Below are 15,620 nucleotides of genomic sequence, written 5' to 3'. Positions count from 1 at the left end.
AGGTCACGTTTTTCGTGATCCCATGTTTTAAACTTTAGTTAGTGTGTAATGTTGTTAGAGTATAAATAATATCTGTAAAATTCCTAAGCTCAAAGTTCAATGGCAAGCGAGATATTTTATTTAAAAGAATTCGCCTACAAAAAACGACCCGTTTGGACTAAATCCCTCTAGTTCCTGTAGTGATGACGTCACTAAAACAGTTTTTTGACTAACCTCCGCCCACATGAATTCAAAAAAGGGGGCGTGGTCTTGTTGCACTCCCACGGAGAAGAAGAAAGAGCTGCGTTTGTGTTTGCCATGTCGTTGAAATGCTGTTATCTTCATCTCGGAGTCCAATCACCTTTGTTTGGCCGTCCCAGGGATGCTGTACTTGGAGATTAATGGTTACAATTTATGTTTAACTCGGTTCCCAAAAATTATAATCCACATGTAAAACTATGTGCATCACATTTTTGCTGAGTACCGCTTCCTCAATCTCAATTAGTTTAATGCCGGATTCGCACAAAGATTATTCTTGAAAGATGGAGCAGTTCCCTCTTTGTCTGGAGAAGGCGTTGTTTATGGACCACAACCGGTAAGTGTATTTTATTATTTAAGTTGGTGCGTTTAAGAGTTTCTGTAACTTATCAAACTTAACAAATAGATATTTACTGCGCCCGCTGAGAGACTAATGCTCGCTGGACAGGCAGGGGAACCAAATAGATATTTTTGCATCCGCTGGGAGACTAGTGCTCGCTGGACTGACAGAGGAGACAAATAGGTATTTTACTGCGTCCGCTGAGAGACTAGTGCTCACTGGATGGACAGGGGAAATGAAAAGATATATATAATGCTTACATTTTTTTATTTTTTTATTCTTTTCTCTCTCTGCGTCCGCTGGGAGACTGAGGCTCGCTGGACAGACAGAGGAAACCAATAGATATTTCTGTGTCCGCTGGGAGACTAGTGCTCGCTGGACAGGCAGGGTAAAACCGATAGACATTTTCTGTGTCCGCTGGGAGACTAAGGCTCGCTGGACCGACAGAGGAGACAAGGAGGTATTTTACTGTGTCCGCTGGGAGACTAAGGCTCGCTGGACCGACAGAGGAGACAAGGAGGTAATTTACTGCGTCCGCTGAGAGACTAGTGCTCGCTGGACCGACAGAGGAGACAAGTAGGTATTTTACTGCGTCCGCTGAGAGACTAGTGCTCGCTGGATGGACAAGGGAAACAAAAAGATAATATATATATATATATATATATATATATATATATATATATATATATATATATATATATATATATATTAGTGCTGTCAATCGATAAAAAAAAATTAACTAATTAATCGCACAATTTTTTTAAAATTAATCGCGATTAATCGCAATTAAAAGACTGGAACATTTTGGATATGTAAATGTCAAATGTAAATAATTAATGTAAACTCAAGACAAAGAAACTATTTAAATTCAAAATATGATTGTTTATTGGAATTTTTGTTTAACTTGTAAAACAGATTTTCTCATGTAAACAACATACCTGCAATAAACCATCAATATCCTCCAAATTAATTGTTGGCTTGAAAGCCATATTTATTACAGAAATAAAAACACAGGCATGTAAGTACCATTTGAATTTCAAAACAATCAATGCCAATAAAAAACAAAAATGATTTCCATGTTGAATTCTAAGTGGACTGCAAAAAAATTCCAAAGTATAGTCATTGCCAGTGCTTTAAGTGGGCCAGTACGCACCGGTACTCAGTACCGCCACTTCCAAATATAGCTCTTGAGCGTACTGCCACCTCTCCGTGCGCCCAGAACGTGCTTTTAGCGCTCATTTGGACATCTGTTTCAATAGAGGTTTTAATCTTTTACTTGCACTGCCGATTTTCAGAGCGCCCTTCACAATGCAAGCTTCCTAATTCATCCCACTCAGAGCAGAAACTACATTACCCATTCACCCTTAAGTTACACAAGTGAATAGCGCATGTGTCGCTTTTCCCACTGTTAAGTGTCAACAACTCAACGTGGCCGGAGAAGGTGTGTGAAACTCGTTGTGAGTTATACTAAAGCAAAATCTTGAGTATTTATTGTCTGATAAACATTAAAAACTGTCTGCGGAGGTTGAGTCGTCCTGCAGCCCCCGCTGGCTGTTCATTGGCTGCAGCATCTTTTTTCTAAGTTCTAAAAAAATACCGTAGACGGCAAGGCACAAATTTAGATATTCATTTATCTAATTAATCTAAAGCCTATGCACAAAGACAATATGATCTTTTTGTTCCCTTTTTGTTTTAAAGCTTGATGAAGAGAGAGAGCGCAAGTTGCTGCAGCTGCGAGGAGGACAGTGATGCACGCGTACAGGAGTGATTGACAGTTCGCGGCACTGTGTACAAAAAATACTCCGCTACACAATTATGTCGTTATTTTCGTTTAAGCTTATTAACGTTAGCGTTACAGAAAGGTCTGATTTACGCACTGTTACAGTAATTGTTTTTTTTTTTTTTAAACAATGACATTTGAGTTCATGATTTTAATGTTGCTGTTTCTTGTGGCAGACTAAATGAAGAGTAATGTTTCTTGTGGCAGACTAAATGAAGAGTAATGTTTCTTGTGGCAGACTGAAGAGTAATCCGGCAGAGTTTTATACTGAAACTTTCCGTCTAAAAGTCCTTCCTTGGTCTTATCCATATTTCTTTGCACGTTGAACACACATAGGCCACAACTGGAAATAAAAAAAACTGCAACCGCGTTAATTGCGTTATTTTTTTTAACGCGTTAAATATTTCAAATTAATCGAATGCGTTAACGCGCTAATTTTGACAGCACTAATATATATATATATATATATATATATATATATATAATTTTTTTTTCAGGCGATTATGTTTGAAAACGGCGGATTATGCAGAGCTGAAAGATCGATTAGGAGTTCTGACCCCGGAATAATCCAAGTAGCCGCTCCAATGGCTAATGAAACTGAGAATGTGGGGCATCGAAGCTAACCTTAACCCCTTTTGAAATTCACATCGCCTATTTGGGAAGACTGAACAGCTTATTTCAGTGAAATGCCTTAACGTAATAAAAATCTAAAAAAAATGCAACCTTTGATGTGCATAATCAAGGAATTTTTTATTTTTTTTCTATCTGGGGGGAGGTACAGAAAAGGCTCCTGTGGGAGCAGACCCTGCTTCGGCAGTGAGGAGATACAGAAAGGCTCCTGCGGGAGCAGACACTGCTGCGGCAGTGGGGAGATACAGAAAAGGCTCCTGCGGGAGCAGACACTGCTGCGGCAGTGGGGAGATACGGAAAAGGCTCCTGCCTTCGCCAACATGAGATCCAGCGGCTTATGAGGGTCTTCATACCACCATGGCAGCCCAAGCCAGTCAGATTGCTGCCAACCAATTTCAGCTGAATCAACTAACATCTATCACGGAAGAACTCTTCAAGGCCGTTCAGAATCTCCATACAGCTCCCGCGGCCACACCAACGCCAGAAGCATCCGCCATTGCCCAAGCGGCAGGGACGCCATCCCAGGCTAATCCCCGTCTTGCCTTCCCGGATTAATACAACGGTGATGCCAGCAAGTGTAAGGGATTTATATTGCAATGCTCCCTGTTTGTTGAACAACAGCCCATGTTGTATACTACTGATACTGGGAAGTTCGCCTTTGTTTGTTCACTGCTGACTGAGAAAGCACTGGAGTGGATTACTGTCGTTTGGAGTTCCGATGGATCTGCATTTACCTCCTTTCAGGACTTCCTACAACAGTTCCGGGCAGTATTCCAAGGAGGGAAAGGGAGCTGGAGATCGCTTATTGGAGTTATCACAAGGCAGAATGACGGCGGCGGATTATGCTCTACGATTTCGCACTCTGGCGGCACAGACTAACTGGGTGAGCGACACATTAAAAGTACTCTTCCGCAAGGGACTGAATTATGATCTGCAAACTGAGCTAGCATGCAGAGACGAGGGCAGAGATCTCAACAGCTTCATCGAATTGACCATCTCCATTGACAATCTGCAACGTGCCCGGCGATCCAGTTCTCGTCGCACTGATCACCCAGCATTCTTGCCATCTCATGAACCTACTGAGCCCATGCAGGTCAACACGTAACAACTGTCTATGGAGGAAAGAGATCGACGTATTTCCAGCAGGCTATGCATGTATTGTGGATTACCTGGCCATCAACGCAACAACTGCCCCACTCGTAAATCTACCTTCTCACAACGCTCGGTGAGTACTCCTCTCACTTCCATGTGTGATACCCAGTGTGTAAGCATTCCCGTTGAGTTTTGGATAAACGACAGACAAGTTATCACCTCTGCTCTACTCGATTCGTGGGCTTCTGGCAATTTCATTTCTGAGGAATTCGCTAAGAGGTATAACGTTCAACTGATTCCATGCTCTACCTCTCTCTCAGTGGAGACAATAGATGGTCGACCACTGGGTTCTGGATTACTCACCTCACCCCCAAAATCATAATGGCAGCTGGCTTACTTCACAAGGAGAGGATTCAATTCTACATTCTCCCCACATCTCACACACCCGTGATTCTTGGATTACCCTGGCTACGTCTGCATATCCCCCAAATTCCTGGAGAGAGGGTCAAGTGGTGAGGTGGAGCAATTATTGTCAACAGAACTGTCTTTCTCTGGTCAAACCTATTCCTGTGTGTTCCATGTCACTCACCCCAGCTCAAGAGTCCATTCCCGATCTGCCAAAGGAATATGCCAATCTTATGTAGGCCTTCAGTAAGGAACAAGCCAACACCTTACCTCCTCACCGCAAATATGACTGTGCCATCGATCTTCTGCCAGGGCATTCTCCTCCAAAGGGTCACACCCCCCCCCCCCCTGCATCGATTATCGTGGACTAAACTAGATGATGGTGAAATTCAGATACCCACTTCCGTTGGTTCCTTCAGCCCTCGAACAACTTCGCACCGCCCAATACTGCACCAAACTGGACCTGAGGTGCGCCTACAATCTCATTCACATTAGAGAGGGAGATGAATGGAAGACCGCCTTCTCCACCACCACTGGACACTATGAGTATCTTGTGATGCCGTTCGGACTGGTCAATAGTCCATCTGTGTTTCAGTCATTTATTAACGAGGTCTTCAGAGACATGCTGAACATATCTGTGATCGTATACATTGATGATATCCTGATCTACTCCAACAGGAAGAACATGTACAACACGTCCGAGCAGTTCTTCAACGCCTCATCCAATACCAGTTATACGCCAAGGCTGAGAAATGCGAATTCCACACAACCTCCAGCACATTCCTATCGTACATAATCAGTCCTGGAGGGGTAGCCATGGATGAGCAGAAGGTCAATGCCGTGCTTAATTGGCCTGAACCCACAACCCTCAAGGAATTGCAATGATTTCTAGGATTCGCTAACTTCTATAGGAGATTCATTAGGAACTTCAGTACTGTTGTCGCTCCACTTACCTCACTGGTCAAGAAGAGAACTCACCGACGACAATGGTCAGAACCCACTGACAAAGCCTTCCAGACCCTGAAGCAACGATTCAGTAACGCGCCCATCCTCTGTCACCCTGACCCCTTATTACCTTTCATTGTTGAGGTGGACGCATCTAACACAGGTATCGGTGCTATCCTGTCACAATTCCCAGATCCTGCCACTAAACTCCATTCCTGTGCCTTTTATTCTAGGAAGCTCAACTCAGTAGAACGCAACTACAGTGTCGGGGATCTGGAACTCCTTGCCATGAAGGCAGCCTTCGAGGAGTGGAGGCACTAGCTAGAGGGGGCCACACATCCGTTTACAGTACTAACAGATCACAAGAACCTGGAGTACTTACGCACCGCCAAACGCCTTAATCCCTGTCAAGCTAGATGGTCCCTGTTCTTCACTCGATTCGACTTCTCTGTAACTTAAAGAGCTGGCTCCAAGAACACTAAGGTGGATGCTCTCTCACGTCAGTCGAGGAGGAGAACATTCCACTTGAGACCGAACCCATTCTACCGTTTCATGTGGTGGATGCTCCCATTCAATGGGATATCATGACTCTGCTCCAACAACACAGGGAGCAGAACGAGAACCCAGTGGCCTGCCCAGCCGACAGAATCTTCGTCCCTGAACATCTTCGTGACCAGGTCATCAGTCAAGGTCACTGCCATCCATCATCCGGTCACCCAGGTATCATCGCCACCATCAATCAACTGGAGAACCGCTTCTGGTGGGATTCACTGCACAAGGACACAGCTAATTACATACAGCAATGCAACAATTGTAGTATTAACAAGGCATCCAAGCAATCTACCGCCGGTCTCCTACAACCACTTCCCATTCCACAACGACCCTGGTCTCACATTGCCATTGACTTTGTTATGGATCTTCCCAGTTCCCAGGGTTATACTACCATACTCGCCATCATATATAGATTGTCCAAGGCTTGTAGATTCATTCCATTACCCAAACTACCTACCGCTCTCCAGACGGCAGAACACCTATGCAACTGGGTCTTCCGATTATATGGCCTACCCGAGGATATTGTGTCACACCGAGGACCTCATTTCACCTCTCAATTATGGTCAGCCTTCTTCAAAGCCCTGAACATCAATGTCAGCCTCACCTCTGGGTATCATCCCCAGGCAAACGGACAAGTAGAGAGGCTCAACCAAGAGCTGAACCGCTTCCTCAGAGCCTATTGCAACCAGAATCAGGACTATAGAGCTTGATACTTACTATGGGCAGAATATGCACAGAACTCCCTTATTAAACCATCTACTGGTCTGACTCCCTTTAAATGTGTACTGGGGTTCCAACCACCAATGTTTCCATGGTCAGGGGATCCAACGGACGTACCGGCTGTAAACGATTGGATGCTGCGCAGTGGGGAGGTTTGGAATCGGGCCCATGTTCACCTGCAACACACTGTTCGAAGGCAGAAGGAGCAAGTGGACCCCAGAAGGCGCCCAGGTCACACCTACCAGCCAGGTCAATGGGTGTGGCTATTAACATGGGATCTCCGTCTCCGGCTTCCATGCCGCAAATTGAGTCCAAGGTACGTGGGTCTATTCCAAATCACTAGACATATAACTCCAGTTTCCTTCTGGTTGGCACTTCCTAACACATATCGTATTTCTCCTACCTTTCATGTATCCCTGCTCAAGCCCGCTGCTGGTCCCAGAGATGAGGGAGAGAGGAGGTCCCGTGCACAGGCCCCTCAACCCATCATCATAGAGGGCAAGGAGGCTTACCAAGTCCAGAAATTACTCGATTCCTGATGTGGGGAAGAATTCTACAGTATCTGGTCGATTGGAAGGGGTACAGTCCAGAGGAACGCTCTTGGGTAAACTCTGAAGATATTCTAGAACCCAATCTTATCAACGAGTTTCATCGCTCACATCCTGAAAGACCGGCCCCTCGACCCAGTGGTAGACCCCGACGTCGTGTGCCTCCTCGCGCCAGGAGTCGCTCACAGGGGGGGTCTCTGTCACGGAGACGAACCCCGTGATTCCCTCTGCTGGCCAGCGGAGGGCACCCTCACCTGAATATTGACACACACGCATCCATTTATTCACTTGCACTGATGACACTACATTTCCCATAAGCCCCGTCCTTAGACTCTGATCACCTGCACAGGTGACACTCATCAGGACTGTGTATATAAGCTGGACTTTCACAAGAGTTCAAACGCGAAGTCTTGATTTGCTGTGTCTGTCATTTCTGAGTGTTATTACCCGTGTTTGACATCCTCACTGTTAGCAATTGATGTAATTTTTACAATAAATTTTACAACAATGCACCATATTCATGTTTTTGTTGTAAATGCAAATGCAGGATGGGAAATTAACGGACAGTCCTGTAAAATTATTGTAACTACACCGTAGAAGCATTTTTTTTACAGCAACTGCATAGCATTGTGGGATCGCTCTTTTAGTGCTCTTTTAGTTATCATATTGTGTATGCATTTCAGGAGAGGCACTAAGTGCAGACAAATGGATGATGTCTTTGGATGGGGCCCCACAACCCCACAACAACCTTCTGAATGGAGTGCAGCGACCTTCGCTGTCTACGTGTTTAACTAACATTATCCTAAAGAGGCCTCAAGCACTAAAGGTATGTTAAAACTGTTTGCACACTTATAAAGAAAAATAGACTCCATGATATACTCTATGCACTGATGTCAAAAGACAGGTTTCCATCCAATTCCTTTGCACCTTTTAAGCGCATTCGTAGAAATTTGGCAAAGAAACCCTATAACTGGAGAGCATTTCCATCAGCTCTGTTATGTAAATTAGAAATGGACTGGAGAGTAGTCAAGAAACGCTGTGGGATCAAAACTTAAGGGGCAACTTAAAACAGCTGATAGAGTTGCAACAAATGTGCCTTTAAGTTGCATTTATTAGCGAGTCAATCCACATAAAAAGTTTTATTCACATTAGAATATTTTATGTGAATTTGAACCGTTTCCATTCAGGATTTTTTTTTTTTTTTTTCAAAATGTTAAAATGTGCATTAAAAATCTGGATGGAGACAAAGCTATTGCTATTAAGTGTGTAACATAGAGTTGGTATTGCCCTGCAAGACATTTATGTAAACACAGAAAAGTCTGACAGACAGCAGTTTAACGTTACAATTTTCATTAAGTAAATTTTGGGGGTTAAAGTCATTAGATGTGATTTAACTTTTTCCTTTCCCTTTGGAGTGTTACAAGCTCTTGGTGAATGAAGAAGATCTGTATAGGGTGGCCATATGCGCCGTTCATATGGGACACGTCCCCGCCAGGATTTTAATATTGCCTAAAACATCCAGGTTTTGGCTGTTTGCACTGTGCAGGTCGATCGATGTGTGAAATTCATGAGAGCTAAAGAGAGCAGAACAGACAGCTCCTTATGCTTTTGAAATTGCTCTCATGTGTTTGCTCATTTTTTTTTCAATTGAAGCGTCACTCTTAAACGCTGTTTCTTTAAAAAGGGAAACTACTTTGTTTGGCCTTCCAAAAGAGAACACGACTAGAAATCATGTTTATATCACATGTATAATGGGTTTTGACATTATAATGAAATAAACATTATAATTAAATGTTTGTCTCGTTGTTTCAGCCGGACAGGGCACAGTATAGCCGCGTTTCCACCGCAGGAACTTTACCCAGGAACTAGGGACTTGGTCCGGTACTTGGTGTGTTTCCACCGCAGGAACCAGGAACTAAATAAAAGTTCCGGGTAAAAAAATGCCCCCTAGAAAGTCCCTGCTGGCGAGGTGGTACTTTTTTAAAGTTCCGGAACTTTCGGGGGCGGGACTTTGGCGCTAAACATGCTGATTGGTTGAGTTCACGCAGCATTGGTTGAGTTCAACCACCATTTATTCGGATCAACATTTTCAAAATATTACTGTTATTGTGTCATGAAATGTAATTTTAAAAGTATTTCTGGCGAGAATGTAGTTGTTTGAAACTCAAATCTGTTGTTTATTTATAAAGACAGCGCCTATTTAAAAATGTGTTTCGCCGATCTCGTAGACGGTGAGCTCCACTCGATCAGCGAGAGCTCAGTCCTCATGTATCCGCCGAGAGCAGCCTCTCCTGGGATAGACCTTCTGATATGTGCCGCTGGCTCTGATGTGTCTTTAGTGGTTAAACATAACATATAATTCAGCTGCGGGGTAAATCTAACAGGTTTTCTTTGGTCTGTATTCAATTTATCTATATGTTAAAATGAAAATAAAAAGGCAAGTCTATATAATATTTCTTTCATTGTAATGGCTGTATATAACGTTACACTTATCCCTGAACTAAGTACATTTCTGCAGCTGTTATTATGTTTAAATGAAAATGAAAGGAGGCAGTGGTATTTTATATCCTATTTCGTTTTATTGTAAATATACTGAGGGGGAAATTGCAGTAGCCAAAGCGATCTGAGTTCACGCAGCATTGGTTGAGTTCAACCACCATTTATTCGGATAATTTTCAAATATTACTGTTATTGTGTCATGAAATGTAATTTTAAAAGTATTTCAGGCGAGAATGTAGTTGTTTAAAACTCAAATCTATGGTTTATTTATAAAGACAGCGCCTATTTAAAAAATGTGTTTCGCCGATCTCGTAGACGGTGAGCTCCACTCGATCAGCGGGAGCTCAGTCCTCATGTATCCGCCGAGAGCAGCCTCTCCTGGTATAGACCTTCTGATATGTGCCGCTGGCTCTGATGTGTCTTTAGTGGTTAAACATAACATATAATTCAGCTGCGGGGTATATCTAACAGGTTTTCTTTGGTCTGTATTCAATTTATCTATATGTTAAAATGAGAATAAAAAAGGCGAATTTATATTTCGTTTCATTGTAATGGCTGCATATACACATTTCCCTGAACTAAGTACATTTCTGCAGTTGTTATTATGCTTAAATGAAAACGAAAGGAGGCAGTGGTATTTTATATCATATTTCGTTTTATTGTAAATATACAGTAAGGAAAATTGCAGTAGCCATGACGAGCAGACTGAAGTTATCAAGTATGCTGCTGTTTATAGATTTACCGGACTTGCGTCGTCGCGGACATCACACTCCCGAGAGGAATGCACAAAGTCTGAACCAACTACGGAGGATGCACGTCCAAAATCAGCGTACTTTTTTTTTTTTTTAATCAGTGGTACTTTGTTTTGAGAAACGCGCGCAGACCTACGTCACCAGTCTATTTGCCTAATCTACCCGGTACTTTACACCGCGGTGGAAACGCAGAAAGCAACAGGTCTGGGGGGAAAAAAGTTCCTGGGAAAAAAAGTTCCTGGTACAAATGTTCCGGGTAATTTCGGTGGAAACGCGGCATATGTTAAGAGGCATAACATTTCAGTCACATGATAGATAGATTGGATAGCTGGTCAATCAGAGCACACTTCGCTTTTCAGAACGATGAGCTTTGTAAAAATCAACACGTTTCAGAAGGTGAGGAGAGGAGTACCTGTAGAGGAGAAACAATAATGTGTTTTTTTAACCTTAAACCGCTTAAACATTTCATTACACCAAATACACAAAATAATGTTCTTTTTAGCAACGTCATATGACTCATTTTGCAGACACTTTTGTCCAAAGCGACATTCAATTTACAGTGATACAGTGACATTATATATTTAAGAAAAACAATGTAAAAGCCAATGTAATTCTAAATGTTATGTTGTTAAATGTGTTGATGTTAAATAAATACATCAACGTCATTTTTTTTTTCAAAAGCAAGTTTACTTTTTATGTTTTTTTTTTTTTTTACACAGTATTTATCATTACCTGATATGAAAACTTGTTTTCACTCTCTCTGTTTTCAGAGCTTTTGTGGAATCAACTCCAAGATGTCAGCAAAGCAGAGAAGAGACATGGGCTCAACGCACCTGTCTGCACCCTATTAAGAAGACTCCTTGGCTTTGAGTTGAGGGGTTAGTATTGATGCCCACCCACACCCCACAGCTTCCCCAGTTCAAGACTGGTTGTTATTTATTACCATGTTCCCCGATGATAGACTGTTTGGACGCCTGGAAGTGAGCTAGAATCTTCAGTGAAACTGCAATTTTGTTTGTATGAAAAAAAAAAGATAAAATAAGTTTGTAATATGTGATGTTGCATAGTGTGTTAATAATAAAAAATAATAAAAAGTTGCCATTGTTTTGGTTTGGAAGATGGAAAATTGCAGTATTTTATTATATTTAGAAATTACAATATATTTTGAATTAGAATATATTCAATTGTAATTGTCTCCTGTAAAATTACAGGAAATTCCTGGCAACTGAGTTGCAGTAAATATACAGTAAATTAAAATAAATTACAGCATTTTACTGTAATAATCACAGTAGCACTGCTGTATAAATACAGGACTCTATTGTATTAAAAAAAACAATATATTACCTGTATATTACTTGCTGTAAATTCACGGCAATTGGTTGCCAGGAATTTCCTGTAAAATTACAATACATTTTTAACAGTGCTGTTACCGATCCTGTTTGATATCCTTTACGTACATTTGCTATACTTACTGACCCCTTTCTTGTTACTGGATTTTGATTCTCTGTTCTTCCCATGTTGTTGATATTGCTGGTATTGACCATTGCCTGTACGACTACGAGTCCCTGCAATAAAGCCTGCATTATGGATCCCATGTCAAGTTCTGGTTCATTACAACCATTAATTGCAGGTATGCAGTGTTGGGAAGGTTACTTTGGAAATGTAATAGGTTACAGATTACAAGTTACCCTGTTTAAAATGTAATAGAAGTGTAACTTTTTCAATTACTTTATTAAAGTAATGTAACTAATTACTTTTGAGTACTTTTTGATTACTTTTCTAAATTTCTGAACATTATAATAAATAAAAGCATATATATCAACTCAAATACAGTTATCTAATAAGCATGTGTCATATGCTGTTTAATAAACTCCTGAAACATTGGGGTTTTTTTTCTTTTTTTTTAAACTGCTGTCTCTTTATATATGATATGATGATAGTTTTCTCAAAATAAGTAAAATGCATGAAGTGACAGAGCAGTTCTAGAAATTATGTGTATGTGCTCGTGTACTCATATATTGAGACGGCAGAGGCTGAAAACACTGCGAGCTTCAGTAGGCCTATGTGTAGTAAATGAAACTGCATGTCTTTGCCATTAATTTACAGGAGGGGCAGACTGGGAAAAAAAATCAGAATGGAAAATTCAAACTCATACAAACAAATTCATGGACAATACTATTTTTTGTATGGACCTGACATAAAAAAGGTTTAAATCTTTAATATGGGGACATGTCAAATAATTAAAAGTTCTCTCCTGAACGGCACCTTCACTTCCATTTTTCTCTTCAGTCTCATTATTTTGCCCTGTTATCCATCTTAAGACTCAAGATTGAACAAAACTGTACTTTACAATACAATACTCTACAAAACTACAATATATTTATAGAAAAATCCTAATACTGTACACGAGTCATGTTTTTCCCTTACAAAAATTTACCATGCTTTTATTAGCCTATATAAAAGTACAATAACCTTGTATGGTTTTTTGTTTTGCAAATGGATTCGTATTTATTTTTAAATAAATAAATTTGTAAAATAATTTTACATTTTTGTTTACCACAGTTAAACAATAGTAACCATTTTCACTGGATTTATAGTAAAATAATAAAATGTTAATTTTCGTAAGGGTTGTGTCAAAAAAGCATCTTTACAGATTAAACTGACCTGAAACCCTGAACAGTAGTTCTGCTTCTCTGTTCCAGCTGTGCGCTTCCACAGTCCACTCTTTTCTCTCTCTTTCGCATTGATTACTTGGAGTCTGATCCAAACCCGGTTCTCTCGGTGTCCAGTCCGCGCGTGATTTCAACTGACACGCAGAACGTGCAGGAGTCATATATTGCATTTTGGGGGCTTGATATTCACAGACACCAGTCCATGTCATGTTTTGATTCAAGTGTACTGACCTACTTTTGATTTAGTCATCCAAAATGTGGCATATTCCGTCCGCGTTAGGCATTCCATTTTTCTGACTGGATTCTACGAACCAGACTGTGTTTCCGCATCCCGGAAATTATTAGGGCGTATGTCTTAGAATAGTCAGTGCAATTTGGGAAAGAAATCAGTTAAATCTGTATGTGGATGTGTGTAAATATTCAAATGTAATCCCCTTTGTAATCGTTAAAAAATTCATAAGTAACTGTAATTTAATTACTCATTTTTTCTTAGTAACTGTAACTAATTACAGTTACATTAATTTTGTAATTAAATTACGTAACGCCGTTACATGTAACTAGTTACTCCCCAACACTGCAGGTATGTGCTATTCACTTCCAAGCAGTTCTAAAGATATTTACTTGCATGCTTTTCATATTACAGTCCTAGAAAGACAACAGAATTTTACTCACACTTGCTGTCCTGGGGCAAAACGAGGGTAGTGGTGTATTAGATAAAATTCTAAGTGATCACCCCATTTATAAACTTTTACCTTGACATGTTCACCTTGGTAAAATTAATAATTTTAATTAATATAATGTATATAATGTATGAATACATTGTCACGAATCAGATGACCCCCAAAATAAAAACAGTAGGTTTTATGGGGCTAATCACGTAAATAATGGTTTAATAATTATTTCTCCCATAATTATTATAAACCACCATTTTACATAAATTGTGTTGAAGAATAATGTGAAAGTTAACAAAATATAGGTAATTCTGACCTCGCACCGATGGATCTGATTAGAATACATCACATCCGGTTGGGCGTTCGCACACGGTCTAGTCGCAGAAATTTAAATATTTGAACGCATCCGAGGCTCAAATCGGATCTGAAATTTCCACATACGTATGTGATCGGAACTCCACGCGGCTCCCGCACTACTTTCTAGCCGCAAACCTGTATTTAGCATCTTCACCTGAAAATGTATTGATTAATGACGCACGGTCTGCGCCGCTAGAGGTGGCAGCCTCAAACTACCTTGGCCGGAAAAGCCCGGTGAAAGGCTGAGCCGCAGCGGGAAGTGAGAGAGGCTTGCTGCAGTAAGAACTAAGGTTCGGGCTGGTTGAATGCCTGCTGCTGCTGCGATTCCAGCGCTCGAAGAGAGCCCCATCTTGATCGGATCAATCGTGGTGTCAAGCAAGGCAAGCTCGGGCTTTGCACGGTCTATTGGCCACGACGTGTGGCTTGGCGAGAAGAGCAGCTGTCGCGATGACGTTTGATGGTGCTCAACTGCCGTGTTTAATGATCATGGGTTTCAGCAAAAGTAGCAGATCTGAAAAATCCCTGGTATGGATCTCCTTGCTGGAAGGAAAATTGGGTCTGTGATAAGATGACAGACAGAGTGAACCGGGATGCTGAAATCTGTCAATGAACAGAGGTAGGTTCTGCTGTTATTTATACATTGACATGAGTTGATTACTGATTGGTCTCCACTTGTGTTAATCAGGTTAATGAACTGCGACTGCTTTTCCGAACTTTGTTATAAAACAAACATAAAGTAAAGTACGATACAGGTATGCCAAACCTGGGAACCTTTATTGCAAGGGTTTTCAACTCTGGCCCTAGAGGTCCACTTATCTGCTGAGCTTCAACTCTAATAAATTACATGTAAACAGGCAAATCAAGGTCTTTAAGATTACTAGAAAGTTCTGTAGGAAATGGACTTTATGGAAGGTGAAAAGGCTCTAGTAGTTCAGCAAAGACATGGAACGGCTCTGGTAGTTCAGCAGAGGCGTGAAGAGGCTCTGTTAGTTCAGCAGAGACGTGAAGAGACTCTGGTAATCCCATGGTGTTTCTACTGGATTCCAGAAGATCAATGCTGACTTGACTCTGCTCATGAAGATTATTGGTGGCCTGACTCTGCTCATGAAGATCATTGGTGCCTTGCATTTGTTCATGAAGATCATTGGTGACTTGCATTTGTTCATGAAGAATACTGGTGACTGGACTTTGCCCGTGAATTTCATTGGTGACTTGCCCTTGTCCATGAATTTCACCGGGGACTTGACTTGACTCCGGAGTTTCAACGGTGACTAGCCCTGACTCTGGAAGGTCAACGGGGACTAGCCCTGACTCTGGAAGGTCAACGGTGACTAACCCTGACTCTGGAGGGTCACTGAGCACCTGACTCGACTCTGGAGGGTCAACGGGAACCTGACTCGACTCTGAAGGGTCTACGGGA

General features: G+C 41.4%; 1 protein-coding gene across 2 annotated transcripts in view; it reads left to right on the top strand.

The window, feature by feature from the left end:
- Window positions 1-15,620, top strand: part of LOC128029356 (dehydrogenase/reductase SDR family member 11-like) — a 44,516-nt gene that overhangs the window by 13,838 nt on the left and 15,058 nt on the right. The gene's annotated exons all lie outside the window — the stretch shown is intronic.

Source organism: Carassius gibelio, chromosome A15, assembly GCF_023724105.1.
Source record: "Carassius gibelio isolate Cgi1373 ecotype wild population from Czech Republic chromosome A15, carGib1.2-hapl.c, whole genome shotgun sequence".
Classification (NCBI taxonomy): Eukaryota; Metazoa; Chordata; class Actinopteri; order Cypriniformes; family Cyprinidae; genus Carassius; species Carassius gibelio.
The sequence above is the reverse complement of the archived record's forward strand: the minus strand, read 5'-3'. Positions and strand labels throughout refer to the sequence as shown.